Source organism: Carettochelys insculpta, chromosome 9 (assembly GCF_033958435.1).
Source record: "Carettochelys insculpta isolate YL-2023 chromosome 9, ASM3395843v1, whole genome shotgun sequence".
NCBI lineage: Eukaryota > Metazoa > Chordata > Testudines > Carettochelyidae > Carettochelys > Carettochelys insculpta.
The window spans coordinates 31,926,103-31,943,900 of record NC_134145.1 but is presented as its reverse complement, the minus strand read 5'-3'; the positions used below and the strand labels follow the sequence as shown (position 1 = coordinate 31,943,900).

Below are 17,798 nucleotides of genomic sequence, written 5' to 3'. Positions count from 1 at the left end.
AAACTGATATAATTAAATGGTGCAAAACAAGCTGAGGGGAACTGCATTTGATTTAAACCTGGTTTGTAGTGATTTAGCTTGCATCAAAAAATTTACAGGCACATGCCATGTCAATATAATTAATCAAAGTGATGTGGGCATGTACACAACGCTTTTGCACAAGCTTAATTACATTAGTACAAAAACAGATTTTAGTTAAACTGGTGCAACTTGCATGTTTGGATAGTGCATTTGACACAGGGACCTTATTTCTAGTTATGAAATTAGGTCTGGTCTGAAAAACAGAATCCCCCACACACCCTGTATTTGCAGAATGGTATAATCTAGCCCTTTTAGATTTACTCATTTATCTTGTCTGATTGTCTGTAACTCCTGCTACCTCCTATTCTTGGTACTGTCTCCAATTTACTGTATTTCTGCATGTATCTTTTCTGTCTAGCAGGCTTTGTCTACGCTTTATTAAGTTTAAAGTGCAGCAGCGTGGTCATCACGGCACCAGCGCTTGGAGAAAACTCTCCCAGGGCCATAGGTAAACAGCCTCTATGAGGGGTTTAGCTAAAACTGCTGGGAGCCTGTGTGAACAGGCATGTTGCAGTGCTCAAACTTTCTCACTCAGGAGTGTGGAAAAAATACAGGCAATCCTGAGCACAGCAAGTAAAGTGGCAATACAGACAAGCCCCTTACTAAAAAGTTCTTGGTTTCTTGTATCTTATGGCTAGTCTACAGTCAGATTTTGCAGTGATTTCACAAGTCTTATTTAAAAAGAGATTTTTGTTACACTGGTGTAAGTCTCTGGTGTGGACACGCTGTGACAGGGTCAGACCAGAAAACTAACTTACAAGGGCAGACAGTCACAGGCAGAATGGGATCAGCCAGGGAAGAGGCTGTTATGCACTTAACGTTGTCACAGGCCTTTCAAAGGCCTTCCCACAGTAGGAAGAGGGGAGAGAGTGGAAGAGGAGGGTTGGAGATGAGTGAGGAGATTAGAGCAGGAAAGGAGAGAGTTAGAGAGCGGCCAAGGAGAATCACAACAAACTCAAAGACAGCCCGGGAGGTGAGGAGCTCCTGCAAAGAGTGTTTGGGGCTCCCCACCACTGGTAACCTCAGGGTTCAGCCAAAGGCTGTAGGAGCTCATTACTCAACCCAATCAGACCAGGAGGGCTCCTACTGGCTGCCCTTTGAGCCCAGGGACCAAAGCCTGACCTTGGCAAGGGCAAGTGGGCTCCATATTGGGGAACTGTAGACTGAAAAGTGCTCTGGGGCCCAGAAATGGTACTGACCCTGCCACAGTGCTTAAATCTGAGTGCTTTGGATTGATCCATCTCAACTCAGCAACAATTAAGCCCTTACCAAATTAATAAAAAACAATGTACGTACATCCAGAGTTCTGACTAATATAGATTTACAACTGTTGCTAGAGAAGACCAAAGATGTGCCACTCCAACAGACTTTTAATGGTTTTTGCATCCATTTCCCCATTTCAGGTGATTTTCTTCCCTGTTCTTATATTGTTCAATGCATCCTTACTCCCTTTGCAGTGCATATTACAGGTAGACTAAGTGACTAGAATCACTACTTTAGAAACAGAGAAAGAAGTATGCCGAGACCCAAATATGTGTTTGTACTACAAGATATGTGGGTATTTTTGAAGGAAGAGGCTTATCAAACCTATTCTCCTTTTTCCACTACCATATATGTAGGTATAATAAAATATTGAATAGGACTGGTATAGATTAGAGAACAGATACCTAAAATAAAACTTCTAAAGAGAGAAAAAAAATCAAAGGTTTCATGTGTCTTTCTTTAGCTGTCTTTCAGTTTGAGAAATATTAGATTTTATTATCTATGTTTTAAAAATGGGAAAAGGAGAATGCAAAGGCAAGTTTCTGGATAGCAGTCATTGTGAGGAACTCTGTAGGCTTCTGGTTTTATATTTTTAAGCCTCAGTTAGATTAAGTGGGAAGTCTGGTTCCTCTCTGCATCTTTGATTAAGGGAATTGCTAATCTGTGTGGAAAGTGTTTGTATCCTTAATGATGCTTGTGGGGGCGGCAGGGGAAGCAAACAGGCAAGGTAATGTAATACCTTCTTCCACTGGTCTGCACCTACAGGTGATCTTTTAATATACAAGCTTTCACACTAAAAGGGTTCTTGCCTTCCTTTCAGCAATGTGCTGCAAAAACACTGTCTGTCTACAATGTGTAAGTTGGTGGATGGTTTTGAATCATTCATGGAGGCTTGCATTAGTACAGTACCAGGCACGGCCTGAGGGAAAGGCAGCTGCCATGGGCCTCAGGCCTTCAGGGCCCCCTGTTCCAATCTGCTTTCAGCGTGCTGCCTTGGATCCTGCCCATTGGCAAGGTCCTGCTTTTGTCACGCTGCCTTGGGCCCTACAAACTCTTTATCAGTCTACAACCAGACCCAGGATGGCAGCATCAAAAGTTGCCTCAAACCAAGTGTCTACAAGCAGAGCCATATATGTATTGTATATACAATATTTTTGCATAAAATACTGATACCTCAGCTGAAATCTTTGACCTGAAAGCTTAATTTTTAATAATCTGTTTATGCATTATTTGCTGATGAACATACTGGACACTGACAGATAAACGGTGTCCATTGCCTGATTGTATTAGCAATGACATTTAAGAGGTACAACTTAAAATGTACACACAAGTTACACTAAAGATCTCCATTCAGTTATCAACGCCCTCCTAACTTTAAACTAAGCACTGAAAGATTACAGAACCATATTCCTTCTCATGTGCACATCTCGCTTCAGTAATGCTGCCCAAGAGATAATCCAGTTATTAGTGTGCTTTACCCTAGGTTCTGCCTCTCTTCAATTGCTAACAGTGTAAAAGGTCCCCTTCATACCCCTCTGGGAAGGTCTACAGCCAGCCTTGAGGCCAAGCACACAGAAATGAATGGGAGGTATTGGATTAATTTTCTACTCATAACTCTTCTTTATGCTTATGACCCAAAGGCCCATTGGTGGTTCATTACTGCGTCAGCAACTTGTCAGGCCTGACATACTCCATACATCTAATGCAACTGTCATCCAAAGGCAACATGTACCATACCATTGGAAAACACAACTCATTGACCTTTAGTATTATTGTGCAGTGTATGAATAAGTGACATAGGTAAAACATGCTGACATTATGTTCTCAAATGAAGGGCAGGGAGGGCATAAGGTACCCTACACTTGTCAAAGGAACATGCTTCTGCCTGCTTGCATGTGTCTTCGCAATAAATTGGGAGTCACTGGAAATGTATTTACGTAAAAGGTAAACAAAGCCACCAATTTAACATGGGACTAAACCTATTTTAAGTCGTCACCAGACCTCATGTTGTCTCATTTCAGCAGGAGAAAAGAAAATGTATCTGAATATATATATCAAAGGCTTACTGCTAGATAAAGAAGGGATCTGAACCTTAAAGGATAAGCAACTGAATTAACTTTAAATCAGCTTCAGTACCCAATGACAGCTAATATAATGCCAGTATTTAAAAAAGGCTTTAGAGGAGACCGTGGCAATTACAGACCGGTGAGTCTAACTTCAGTACCGGGCAAATGAGTAGAAACAATAGTAAAGAATAAAATTGTCAGACATGTAGAAGAACATGATTTGTTGGGCAAAAGTCAGCATGGTTTCTGTAGAGGGAAGTCGTGTTTTACTAATCTATTAGAGTTCTTTGAAGGGGTTAACAAACATGCAGACGGGGGGGATCCAGTGGACATAATATACTTAGATTTCCAGAAAGCCTTTGACAAGGTCCCTCACCAAAGGCTCTTATGTAAATTAGGTGGTCGTGGGATAGGAGGAAAGATCCTTTCATGGATTGGAAACTGGTTAGAAGACAGGAAACAAAGGGTTGGACTACATGGTAGATTTTCACAATGGAAGGTGGTAACTAGTGGTGTTCCCCAAGGGTCAGTCCTGGGACCAATCCTGTTCAACTTGTTCATCAATGATCTAGAGAAAGGGGTAAGCAGTGAGGTGGCAAAGTTTGCAGATGACACCAAACTGTTCAGAACAGTCAAAACCAAAGTAGATTGTGAAGAACTTCAAAAAGATCTCAGCAAACTGAGTGATTGGGCAGCAAAATGGCAAATGAAATTTAATGTGGTAAGTGTAAGGTAATGCACATTGGGAAAAATAACCCCAATTATACATACAATGTGATGGGGGCAAATTTAGATACAGCAGATCAGGAAAGGGATCTTGGAATTATAGTGGATAGTTCTCTGAAAACATCCACGCAGTGTGCAGCGGCAGTCAGTAAAGCAAATAGGATGTTAGGAATTATTAAAAAAGGGATAGAAAATAAGACGAAGAATATCATACTTCCCCTATGTAAAACTATGGTACGCCGACATCTTGAGTACTGTGTGCAGATGTGGTCTCCTCACCTCAAAAAAGATATACTGGCATTAGAAAAAGTTCAGAAAAGGGCAACTAAAATGATTAAGGGTTTGGAATGGGTCCCATATGAGGAGAGGCTAGAGAGACTGGGACTTTTCAGTCTAGAAAAGGAGATCGAGGGGCGATATGATAGAGGTATATAAAATCATGAATGGTGTGGAGAAAGTGAATATTGAAAAGTTATTTATTTGTTCCCATAATATAAGAACTAGAGGACACCAAATGAAAGTAATGGGTAGTAGGTTCAAAGCTAATAAAAGAAAATTTTTCTTCACAGAGCACACAGTCAACCTGTGGAACTCCTTGCCAGAGGAGGCTGTGAAGGCCAGCAATCTAACAGAGTTTAAAATAGAGCTTGATAAATTTTTGGAGGTTAGGTCCATAAATGGCTATTAGCCAAGGGTAAAGTATGGTGCCCCTAGCCTTTAGTCAAAGGCTGGAGACAGATGGCAGGAGAAGAATTGCTTGATCATTGTCTTCGGCTCACCTCCTCTGGGGCACCTGGCACTGGCCACTGTCAACAGACAGGATACTGGGCTGGATGGACCTTTGGTCTGACCCAGTATGGCCATTCTTATGTTCTTATTGTACACAACAGTACTGGCCCCCATGGCCTTGGCCCCAACCCCACCCAGGGGTGGCCCTGGAGAGAAGCTGTCAGGTCCCCCATGGGCCAGACCCAGACCCAGGCAAAACTCATAAGTCTCCTAGTATTTAAAATAAATGGTATTTATTAATCCAACTAATTTTAATCACTTCACAGCCCTCATGCACATTAACAATGTGAGGAATTATGTTATGCTTTTAAGTTTGTGACTAAAAACAGGAAAAAAATTATTTTCCTCCAGACAGAAGAGAAGGCAACTCTGTACTTGTCTCCAGAGTAAATTAAGCAATGAGGAATCAAAAGAATGACAGCCCTATTTACATAAATATTAGCAGAAGGATAGGAAGTCCACAAGAAGGGAGAAACAATAGAAAGCTCTTGAAATGGAGACAATGAATTTTGGCAGCTATAAGGAGGGTGGCACAATGATTTTTCAATCACCACTGGAGGAATTCAAGGGGCTGCAGCTCTTGAAGTCACAAAACAGTATGTCCTCAACTAATGGGGCTGAAGGCTCTAGAAACTAAGTTTAGATGCAAAACCAGCTTTGCAAAGACTACAGCTCACTGGTTCCAAACCTTTTCAGGAACACCGCACACTTCAAGGAGACAAACAATTCCATGGCACACCCATTTTTTTCAGCTGAATCAACTGCCTTGCTGCCTGAGCCCCAGCTGGTGCAGGGTTGTCAATCTCCCCATCTTCACTGACCCCTAGTTTGCAGAGCTGCTGCCAGGGGACACTGACGAACCTCACAACACCTGGGACTCAGGCAGCCTTGATGCTTGAGCCTCCACTGGCATGGGGTTGTCAGTTCCTCCCATCCTCCCACCATGGTTCTGCAAAGAGCTGCAGCAAAGGGAAAATTAAGAAATTTCATGGCATGCTTGGACAGTTCTCACGGCAGACCAGTGTGTTGCAGTGCACTGGTTGAAAACCACTGCTAGAACTTGCCTGAAATTAAATTTTAGTCACAGAAGTGTATTTTTGGTTTGCTTGTAATTGGTCTTTATTCCTGGCACTGGGATTCACTTAAACTTCTGCATTACCATTTAACAAAACTTTGTTGCCTTTCTCTAAACCAATTCAGATGTGTGACTGAAATAAGACCGCTTGTCAAACACCAGTTAAATTAATGATAAAATTAATTGACCAACAACTTCTGAGAGCAGTCGAGGAGAGGGCTGGACCTTGCAACCCACTTGGAGGAAATTCGGGATGGGGAGGATGTTGGGGTCACTCTGCAAAAAGTAACTGAGCGGTGAAGCCTGGGTGGGAGCTGCAAGCTTGTAATGCTGGCCTCAGGGCTGGGAGCCGCAGCAGTACGGCACTGAAGGCACACAGAGTTACAGGATAAGTATCAGAGAGGCAGCCGTGTTAGTCTGTATCTTCAAGAACAACAAGAAGTCCTAAGGTACCTTATAGACTAACATAGGAAGTAGAGCAGCAGAAATGTAGCACTTTAAAGACTAACAAAATGATTTATTTGGTGATGAGCTTTTGTGGAATAGACTTACTTCATCAGATCAATCGCATTTCCAATACACACTGACATTTATAAGTAGAGGACAAAAAATTGCAATAAAAACTGACAAATCAAATACATAGGAGTGAAGGAGGGGGATGTTAATTGTCCTGCCTGAGATAATTATGAGCATCAAAGGAAGAGAAGCAGTCCTTGCAATGTGTGAGGTAACTGATGTCTCTGTTCATACCCCATATTAATGGGTTGAATTCTCGAAGTGACAATCCCTTGCTGATCTGCTGTGAACCCCAAAACCTCAGTACCTTACAACTTTCCTAGGACTGCTGGGATGATCTTGCAGCAAACTAAGCTCTAAAACAACACTGACTCAGCACTGCTTCGGCTAAATGCTTCTGCTTCTGGCCTATCACCATTTGGCTTTTACAATACGAGAGGAAGTTGAAAGCCAAGGTTCTTGTAGAAAACAACAGCCACCCGGAACACCTTTTATGGACAAACCCACTGAGAGTACATCTTTACTTCAGTTAACCCCGGCTCTTGCTTGAGTTTCCACCCAACCTTTCACCCCACTTCCTGCCACACAGAAAAAACTCAAACTGGATTTGGAGATGCTTTATATCTGGGCAAATTTACATAGCTAGGGGTCAGAGTTCAAGCTCTGTTTTAACTAGGACCAGAATGTGCCCTTGTTGAAGTGGGGACACAGACAAAAGTCACACTAGTGCTGAAAGTCTTCCAGTGACTTCCTACAAATAGCTGTGGAACCTCCAGCACAAAGAACAACAGGATATGCCCCCTGGATAGGGTCCTGCCAAATTCACAGCTATGCAAAATGCATCACAGATCATGAAATCTGGTGTCTTCCCATGAAATCTGGCCTTTTATGTGCTTTTACCCTACACTATACAGATTTCACCAAGGATACCAGCATTGTTCAAATGGGGTCCTGACCCAAAAGGGAGTTGCAGGAGGATCACCAGGTTATTTTAGGAGGGTCACTGTATTGTCACTCTCGTCCAGCTCTGAAGGCAACAAAGAAGTAACTGGATAGTGGTGGTTGCAATGTTGGCCAGGTGCCCAGCTCTGAAGGCAGTACTCCACCAGCAGCAGTGCAGAAGTAAGGGTAGGAATACCATACCCATGTCACCCTTACTTCTGCACTGCTGCTTTCAGAGTTGCTGACTAAGGGCCCAGCTCTGCAGGCAGCAGTGTAGAAGTAAGGGTAGCAATACCACACCGTGCCATCCTTACTTTTGTGCTGCTGTTTTTGGCGGGTCTGCCTTCTGAGCTGGATTCCTGGCCAGCAGCTGCTGCTCTCCAGCTGCCCAGCTCTGAAGGCAATGCAACTTCCAGCAGCTGTGCAGAAGTAAGGCCAGCAATACCACAATCTCCATATAATAACCTTGCCATCTGCACACAATATGTTTTTGTCAGTACCCCTTCAATTATAGTACCATGAAACTGACCAAAATGGAGACTGAATTTGGTAGGCCTCTACCCATGGATATGCAGAATACGGAGATCCAGGAACATGGGTGGGGCTTTGCAGTGAAACTGCTTGAAAGTACACTAAGCTACCTGCGTGCCCCCCCCCCAGTTAACAGTACAATGAAGATATACCCTTAACAGTGACCTACAAAAGAAAATTGTGTTCTTTTGTCTACTTTTTAGGGCACCTAAAGAAGGCCTAAGGTTTAAACTTTGCTTCTTTCTTTACATCAGAATTCTAGATCTCACTAGTCTTGAGAACTAGTAGGAAGGCTACACAAGTAGAAGTCAGCACAACTTGACAAACTGAGTTAGAAACAAGATTTTTATTCACATTGTTCAAAACTCTTATTGTGCGGGGGATTGTTTACAGCTTTTTAATTCAAATGTCAGAAAAAGCAGTTGGAAGAGAAGCTCCTCGCTACAGTGTGAAACACATCTTCCCCCTCATCTGAAGAAGCTCCTACTTCACTTCTCTGGGGCTCCCCCAGAGAGTCCGCCAGCACACCAAGGAATAACCAGCCTGATATTTCTAAGCTGGAAAGAACAAACAAATCCAAAAAAAGCCTTAGACTCTTCCAGCAGTAAGAGGTCACAGACTCTGTCTCACTCTTCCATAAGTCACCTTTAATATAGAACACTTGGCTGCAGAGAACCATGTGTCTGCTTTCCTCATCTTTCCTATGTCTAGTTGTTCTATGCATTCAGCCTGTTGATTTCCTCATGCCCCCGTCTCTTATTATTGTTACCAAAAAAAAGCATTTTGTTCAAGAGCGGGTGGCAAATTTTTACTATCCTTCTCTAGCATAGTAGTGCTTTGTACCATAGCTGGTCTGTAAAAGTGGAGTAGCACAAATTGTCCAGTTCATCTTTAGGTGGAACATCACTTTGGTAGCTTAGAGGGAAGCCCAAGTAGAAAGTGAAAAGTTGTAGACAGTGACCGGTTTAAGAAAGAATATACCAGCACACTATTTTCACATCCTCATTCACACAGATAAAGGGAAAGCAAACTACAGGTTGAACGTCTCTAGTCCAGCACTCTTTCATCCAGCAACATCTGTAACCCAACATTATTTCGGTTAGCGGATGACCACTTATCATGGGTGTGGCCAAGTTTCCCAGGGTCCCATAAAGTTTGTTTACAGCCACCAGTCCTGGCTCTCAGTGTTCTGATCTGTTATTTAGCTCTAATTTCCCCTAAACATTTTCTAAGGGTCCAGTAAGCAGTCGAAGTGTTGGTAATCCTGCTAGACAATATTGACCCCCTTTGGTCTGGCAAATTCGCCTGGCACCAGTCAGGTCCCATGGGTGCCAGAGTTGAGAGGTTCAACCTGTATTTCTCTTGGTACAGTGATAATGAGCAGGTGCTTGACACTACTTCAACTTCACCACTTTCCTTCCTACAAAGGAATATAGTAGCTAGTTTGCTTGCTAGATTCCAAAAGACAAGTCTGCACCCTCAGATGGAATATATTTTTAGCTCCCAGCCCCCCACCAGCGTTTCTGGGGGTGCTAGATCAGGATCCTCTACGACAATCTTCTCTGTTTCACGAAGGAGATGGGAAACCAGTTTGCAAGGCTGGAAGAATACAGTTGCAAAGAGGTAATGCAAAGAGTTTTGATTCCTTTCATGAAAGAAAGTTTCAGCAACAAAGAGTGAGGCAGTGCTCGTTAAAATTAACAACGTGGCAATGAGCTTTACTGACTGCATTAGAAAGTGCCAGCCTGACTTGTGACGCACTTTGCTTTTTAACAGGTCAAAAAAGCAGATAATTCTCAGCACATTGAAGCTTGAGAAAGCTTCCTTTGTTCTTTAGTAAATTTCTATGGAATCTCTGAAAAAGTTTTGTCTGGCCATCAGTGCCTGTTCTTTGTTAAGTGAATAAAAGAAAACTGCACCCATTTTTTTCTGCCCCAGAGATCTTGAGCCAAGTTTATTCCTAGTGTAATTCTGATAGTCAAAGGAGTTGCACCATTGAAAAACAGGGCCCAAAAAGTTCTCAGGGTAGAAGCTGGTTCCATAAAAAGGTGTAACTAAAAGTCTCTCTCAAGGTAAGGAGCACTTGTCACCATAAATAAACTGTGATGTATTTATTTGAAACAGCTAACTACAACTGGCTTTTCTGAGCCAAGTGCTGGAGGCAGCTAATCTGCTGGAAAATATCAGTGTGGTGTTCAAACATGATTAGAGAGTCCATTCCCACAAACACTCACTAACAACCATGAACCTATGGGAGCCAACCAGTATGGCCAACAGTAAATTTTTTGCAGAGCTAGTCCCAAGACTATAATGCCAAAGGCTTCTACATGGAAGCAGACCAATGAGACAACTCCCACAGAAAATCACTTGTGTTTGTAAGATTTTGTAAAATTGGATCCAAAGCGTGTAACCTGCTTTTTAGTCTGCCTTGCCAAAAAACACTTTCACTTAGTTTTAAATGTATAGAAGAGTTAAAAAATCTTAATAGTAATGGAGAAGAGAGGCCTATTCGGTTGGCTTTTGTATTTTCCAAATACTTCAGTGGGGGAGAAATTGTTTTGATGTAAACCTCTACCACAATGTTAAGCATTGGGATAATACAGCAGAATCAGGGAAGTGGAAATGAACAGAAACACAAACATAACTGTGTAGCCTAGTTTCACTGTTGAAAAAAATACAAAATAAACAGCCTAAGCTGTGATAAACTCTTTTTAAAAATATATATTACTACTCAGGTGCATTATTTGATGTGCTAGAAATAGCCTGTTACCCTATATGAAAACAAGAGGCAACTGCATGGAGGTGAGGAACTTTAATAGTTTTTAAATGCCAATAGTCTCTTTAACAGGCAGAAGAAAACTTTACATTCTTAGTATTTTACAAAAAAAATATTTTGTTTGAATAATCAGCGTAGGTGCTGAAGCATACCTCGGCTTAAAATATTTTCCATCACATACAGGGGTATCTGCAGTTTGGTTCAACACCTCTTAGCACACTTGCTATACAAATTGTTCCAGCACCTCTGAAAATCAGGTGTTGTCTTTGTTAATATCCATGCTGGAAACTAGTATAAAGTCTATTTCTCTGGGCTCCTACACTGCTTGCATCACAAAGTATGTACATTTCAGCAAGATGCCTGTCTCCAGCACATAGCTCTTATTAAGAAGGTTAATCCTCAAAACACTATCTAATCCTAAACGATTAGCCAAGGCTCCTTGGATTAAAACTAGCCAATTCCACTGCTGTTGATAGAGGTGCAGTAACAGTGAGAGGGAGAGTTTGCAACCACTGGGATGAGACACTAACTGACTTCTTGGTCATCCATCCACCCACTGCCAGTCTGCAAGAGGAAATGACACAGCAACAATGATCGCAGCAATGTAATCAGGAGAAGGGAAAGAATCAGAAAGTAACACAGGTCCTGATCCAAAGCCCTCTGAAGTCAATGCCCACTAAATTCAGATGACTTTGAAGCAGCTCAATAATAAAAAGCAGGGGACCAGTAAGAAGACTATGGAGGATGGACAGAGAAAGAACAAATCTGAGTTGAGAAGTTTTAGAACAATCACTTTATTGGATTAAAACAACTGCCTCCTGACACTGTTCCACGGTTCTGTGGTCAGAAGCACGTCTAACATGTCTCATTTCAGAATCAGTGCTAGCACATTGGAGGCCCTAACCAGGAATTACCCCCACCCCCACCACACACAAATAATTAATGCAGCAAATGGGAGATTGAGCTCTTTAGGGTCCTGAGCAATTGCTTAGTCTGTTTATGCCTCTGTCTAGTTTTCTCTGACTGCTGTCATGCTTTCCATTTCTTACTCTCCTGCATTTGGAAGCATTTTCAGACACAGCCTTAGATTTTCATGACTCACCAGAAACAGAAGTAGGAGGGATGCCCAGAAATAAGATGTACAGTTGTCTTATCTCCTAGTTGTTACCAACTTCTTATGGAAAGCAAGACTTTTTCTGAAGCTGGAGGAAAGTGAGCTGGGTGCCACCTCAGTAAAGGTAGTACCTCCAGCAAAGCTGCATTTGTCATACAGAAGTGAAATATTTAGCGACACTAAAGGAGACACATGAAGGGACCAGATTTTGCATATTCCAATGAGTTACAGAATTGCTATGTTTGAAATTTAATGTTGTGTGTGTGTCACTGCTTTAACACATCCTACTGTTAACATGGTTATTACACAGGCTCATTCCTATCAATATAACCCTCATGTGGAAGCAGCATACAAAGTTTCTTTATGTTAGTGTTGTTTTCAAACTCAGAGAAGATGATGTAAAGCATTACAGGGACATTTGTCCCACTTCAAAAAGGAATTTAGAATTGCCTCGATATTCACTGCATGCTGTTCTAGAGATCATGAATTTTTTTTTATATTTTGCCATCCTCCATCCCATCTGGTATAGTCAATATAATTTTTGCTTCCTTATCAAAGTAATCTTCACAGCAGATAACAATATCTTTCAAAACACTTATTTTTTTGTTACATGTAATGTGGCAGATGACTACGTGCAATAGGTCCAATATCTAGGACAAATGCTGTATTATTTCTACATTAACACCAATTTTCTGTACAGTGACCTCTGTGGAAGAATTGTTGCACTTCACAAAGGCACATAAAATACCATCAACTTAACTTATTCTCCAGCCAAGACCTTGTAAGTAAAGTTTAATCAGAGGTTTACAGCCAAGCTATAAATCTCTGAGAACGAATTTAATTCACAGCATCTCTCTGCTGGCCTCAGAGTGAGGCTTGGCATACTGATCCAAAATACAATGGTCAATAAATGATGTAACATCAAAATTGCTGTTCACTACTAAAGCCCTTAATTTAGTCCTGAAGGAAATGAACATAGGCCCACTGGAAAATCAGCATAACAGTTAACAGATTTGAAACTAGTGCACCTTTAGCTTGCAAAGTAAAATGGGCTAAAGTATATCTGATAGGTCACATGGGCAGAACATCACCTTGACAGAGTCTCATTAGATTTGACTTTTTAAAAAATTAATGGCCTCTGTCCACTTAGTAGTTGCTTGTCATTCAGCTTCATAGATCACTTTTTCCCCATCTTTAATGCTTCCAGAAAGTAAACCATCCCTAGGTACATTTTGAGAGATAGAACACCATTGTTGACAACAATCAGAAACACATACCACAAACTAGTGATGAAGACAGTTTGGTGACAGACAGGAAAACACATATTCAGCAGCATTGTAACAAGCATCCCAGAGAATTGATTTTATCAAGAGAAGGTCTACCACCTAGAGAAGACTAGACTGAAGAGTCAATTACTGGCTCTGTCACGGACTTACTGTGTGACCTTGGACTTCAGTTCACACATTAGTAGGAAAGGAATAATAAAACTTCTTTGGCTCGGAGAGGGGTTGCAAGGATTAATAGACAACGTTCTGAGATTCCCAAACCTAAGATGTGGAATAAAGATGGTTCACTGATCAGATATCTGTCTGTGCTCATGTAATAAATGTTATAATAAACTTATATAGCAAATTTAAAAGTTTTATTGATGCTAATGTTCAAAGAAATGTACATTATACACTGAGAAAAATGTTTCTGTACACCTGGATGTCATGCTTGGATTATCTGTAAATAGAAGTTTTGCTCAAGAGTCTTACAATGCATATAAGTTAAAACTCTGTATCTGTCCCTAGTTTACCACCAAGAAAATATTTGAGACCACAGAAAAACCGCTAATAATTACTGCTTTTGGTTCTCTGTGCCTTAAATATTGAGTCTGTTCTGGCACGGCTATGGTCTGAAGAAGTGGGTCTGTCCCAGGAAAGCTCACCTAATAAACTATTTTGTTAGTCTTTAAAGTGCTACTTGACTACTTTTTTGCACAAATAATCAGTGCTTGCTTGCACACTGATTTCATAATGCAATAAGGGGAAAGAGTGGATCCATAAAGAGACTGCTTTTTTAGCTGTCTGTATTCCCCAGTGGGATAAACCCACGTGTACTTCCATATCCCAGGCTTGCTTCAATGCTCCATGCCTACACACAAACGCACACCCCAAAAAATATGAACCTGAGATTTCAAAAAGGAAATATCTCTGGATGAGCCATAACATTCTTCCTGTCAACTGCAAAACCTTTTTAGTTTCTGAGAAGTGGTATTCCAAGTGGTCATGGATGCACCTGTTGCCAGGGCAAGGCAGAACTCCTTTAAGGAGGGGATGTGTCATTATTAATCAGAGACGCTGCGCCTGCCTGCTTCGCTTCCCTTTGCTAGTACTGCAGGAATCCCAAGCTCTGCTCCAGCCGGGAGATACACATCTCATAGAGCTGGAAAGGAACTCAGGAGATCACTCAGCCCAGTCCCCTGCCCTCTTGGCAGGACCAAGCACCAGCCCTGACAGATTTTTTTTTTAAGTCTATTTGCACTGCCGGCCAAGACAGATAGGGACTTGGTGCAATTCTCTGAACACGCTGCTGCGAGTTTTCGAGGCCGTGACATCGGTCTGGCAACCGGACGTGGGCTCGGTCCTTAGTGCCGGCTCAGCCTCGGGTCAGAGCAGGCACGACCCCTCCGGGGCAGACACCCACATCATTTGTATTTTTAGCACTTCCCGTGCGCGGCTGTTTGTCGCCTGCGGAAGCACGCGGGGCTGGTTTTACCCGGGCGCACCCGCTAGGGGGCAGCGGGAGGCAGGCGAGGCGCACCATAAACCCCCCAGGAGCTGCAGGGCGGGGGATGGGTGCTGACACCCCCGGTGCGCAGCCTCCTGCCCTGAGCCCGCCCCGCCGCGGGGCTGCAAAACAAACCTTGGCGGAGGACAGATGGGGGTCAGCCACAGGGCGAGTCACTCCGGCGCGGCCCCTGGCGGCTAGCAGCGCCCTGCCACCCGCGCCGCCCAGCGGCACCTGGCTCCCACCCGGCAGCAGCGGGGCCCCTGGCCGGGCCAGCCCACGGCGGCGGAGGGCGCAGCCAATGGCTCCCCCGGCGGCGCCCATGTGACCGGCAGTCCCCTCCCCGCGACGCTGCACCCCTGCGGCGCCAGCGCCCAGGTGCTGCGGCCGGCTCGCTGCGGCAGGTGCCACCTCCGCCGCTGCAGGGGGCGAGAGGCCCCGCGGCAGGAAGCGCGGCGCACCCCTGCGGTGGCAGCGCATAGGCCGGGCCCAGCCTGCTGCGGTCTGCGTCTAGGGCCGCTGCCGCCCCAGCCGCGGCGCACCCCAAGAGCCTTCCCAGCGGAGCGGCCAGGGCTTAACGCCTCCGCCTCCGCCTGGCTGGCTGTGACCTGCCCACGCTGGCAGCCGCACTGGGGGCCGTGGAGCTGCGAGAAGGCCCAGGGGAGGGCGGGCTGAGGGGCAGGGGGCCCCTATGGCACCAGGGCATAGGGCGTGCACCAGCAACAGGAACACATGCTGCTGGCTGTGGGGGCTCTTCTAACCAGCTGGGGGGCACCTGAATCTTTCCCCAGCGGCTGCCCAAGCCCTCAGTTACAGGGAGCGCTGCTCAGGGGCCCGTGGCCAGTCAGGACTTCCTGAATGGCACTGTGCTAACCACTGGGGACACCCAGGGCTGCCTGGCAATACTGAGGATGCATTTCAGACTCTGATCCAAAGCCACAGCTAGGGCTTGGCTTCACCTCATGAGCTGCGTCTACACGTGCACGCTACTTCGAAGTAGCGGCACCAACTTCGAAATAGCGCCCGTCGCGTCTACACGCGTCAGGCGCTATTTCGAAGTTAACTTCGACGTTAGGCGGCGAGACGTCGAAGTCGCTAACCTCATGAGGAGATAGGAATAGCGCCCTACTTCGACGTTCAACGTTGAAGTAGGGACCGTGTAGACGATCCGCGTCCCGCAACGTCGAAATTGCTGGGTCCTCCATGGCGGCCATCAGCTGGGGGGTTGAGAGATGCTCTCTCTCCAGCCCCTGCGGGGCTCTATGGTCACCGTGGGCAGCAGCCCTTAGCCCAGGGCTTCTGGCTGCTTCTGCGGCAGCTGGGGATCTATGCTGCAGGCACAGGGTCTGCAACCAGTTGTCGGCTCTGTGTATCTTGTGTTGTTTAGTGCAACTGTGTCTGGGAGGGGCCCTTTAAGGGAGCGGCTGGCTGTTGAGTCCGCCCTGTGACCCTGTCTGCAGCTGTGCCTGGCATCCCTATTTCGATGTGTGCTACTTTGACGTGTAGACGTTCCCTCGCTGCGCCTATTTCGATGTTGGGCTGAGCAACATCGAAGTTGAACATCGACGTTGCCGGCCCTGGAGGACGTGTAGACGTTATTCATCGAAATAGACTATTTCGATGTTGGCTGCACGTGTAGACGTAGCCATGGTGTTTAGCAGTAGGAGGCATAGAACACACAGTGAAGCTGTTGGATTCTCCAAAGGCATTAGTACCTCTGTACCTCTACACAGGTCGAGCGTGAGATTTCTGAGTTATAATACATAGTCCAATTCAACACATTAATGCGTGGCATGAACAGAAACATCAACTACTTCACTCATTACCAGGACTGTTTCCCTTCCTTTGATGCTCCTAATTATCTCAGACAGGAGAATTAACATCCTCTCACCCCCTTCGTTCTGTCCTGTTTGATTCGTCAGTTTTTATTGCATTTTTTTTTTCTTTTTGGTCCTCTGTACTTATATATGTCAGTCTATATTGGAAATGAAATGAATCTGAAGAAGTGGCGATGTCCCACCAAAACTCATCACCGATAAAGCGTTTTGTTAGCCTTTAAAGTGCTACATTTCTGCTGCCTTACCTCTACACAGACACCGAATTCATTATAGAACATAGCAAGAATCTCAGTGCTCTGAAAACTCTGTCTGGAGTCCTACGGGTGCCCAAGAGTCCCATTGAAAACAGTATTGTTGACTTACATGCCTAAAATTAAATATGTTCAGAAATGTGTAGAGGATAGAAGTTAACCATTAAGCTAGTTCAGTGTTCTTTCTGTAAGTTGGGGGTAGGGAACTTTTTGGGGTCAAGGGGCACTGACTGACAGACACAAGTAAGAAGAAAAAGCCCACCTCGTGGCCATGACCCCACAACTGATGAGGAAAAAAGAAAAAGCCACCTCACTCAGGCTGAGGGCTTCCTCTCAGGGCCAGATTAACTCTTCTGGAGATCTGGGGCTAGTTGATTTTGTGGGGGCCCCTATGTTCTGGGGTTGAGTGTACAGGAGGGGGCTGCTGGGGAGCGGGCTGGGGACGAGAATGCAGGGTCTGGGTGCAAGAGTGGACTGAGGGTGGAGGTGCAGGTTTGTGGCAGGAGGGAGGGGGCTGGGTGGATGGGGGGAGAGAAGGGATTCACATGTCTACCTGGCACAGCTCCTCGAGGGGTGCAAGTGTCTCTGTGCCACCTTATACAGTAGACCCTTGATTTATGTGAGGGTTACGTTCTGACGCACCTTTGCATAACCTGAATTTCGCGTAAGTCAGGAGCAGCTTTTTGCCCCCACAGAACGCATGTTCTGCAGCAGGGAAGCAGCAGGAGCACCAAGGGTTGGGGGGGGGGGTGCAGTTGGGGAGGGTTAAACCTGGCAGTGGGTTGGGGCCGTGGGAGTGGGGAGTAGCGGAGTTAAGCCTGGGATGGGTTAGGGCTGCAGGGGACCAGAGGGAGGGTGAATTGGAGCTGAGTGCGGGGGGCGGTTTGAACCAGAGTCATGCACAGAGGGTTTGAACAGGGGCCAGGAGCACCCACAGCTGCTGCTGTCCTGGGGTTCCAGGGCAGGGACTGCCCATGGCCATCACCTCCCAGGGCTCTGGGTAGGGAGTGCCCATCGCTGCTGCTTCCCCAGGGCTTGGTTGCAGTTGGGAGGAGCTG

At 44.9% G+C, this 17,798-nt stretch overlaps 1 protein-coding gene across 3 annotated transcripts in view; it reads right to left on the bottom strand.

Moving 5' to 3' along the window:
• The window catches only part of LRRC8D (leucine rich repeat containing 8 VRAC subunit D), a 73,848-nt gene extending 58,925 nt beyond the window's left edge, over window positions 1-14,923 (bottom strand). For 2 of the 3 annotated variants that reach the window (XM_075002467.1, XM_075002470.1), the window contains exons 1-2: window positions 14,787-14,923; window positions 13,316-13,426 (exon numbers count right to left, since the gene is read on the bottom strand). The gene's annotated coding sequence lies outside the window, so the exon portion shown is untranslated. The remainder of the gene's footprint in view (window positions 1-13,315; window positions 13,427-14,786) is intronic. The other variant, XM_075002468.1, reaches the window with a different exon arrangement.
• Between the last annotated feature and the right edge of the window lie 2,875 nt (window positions 14,924-17,798).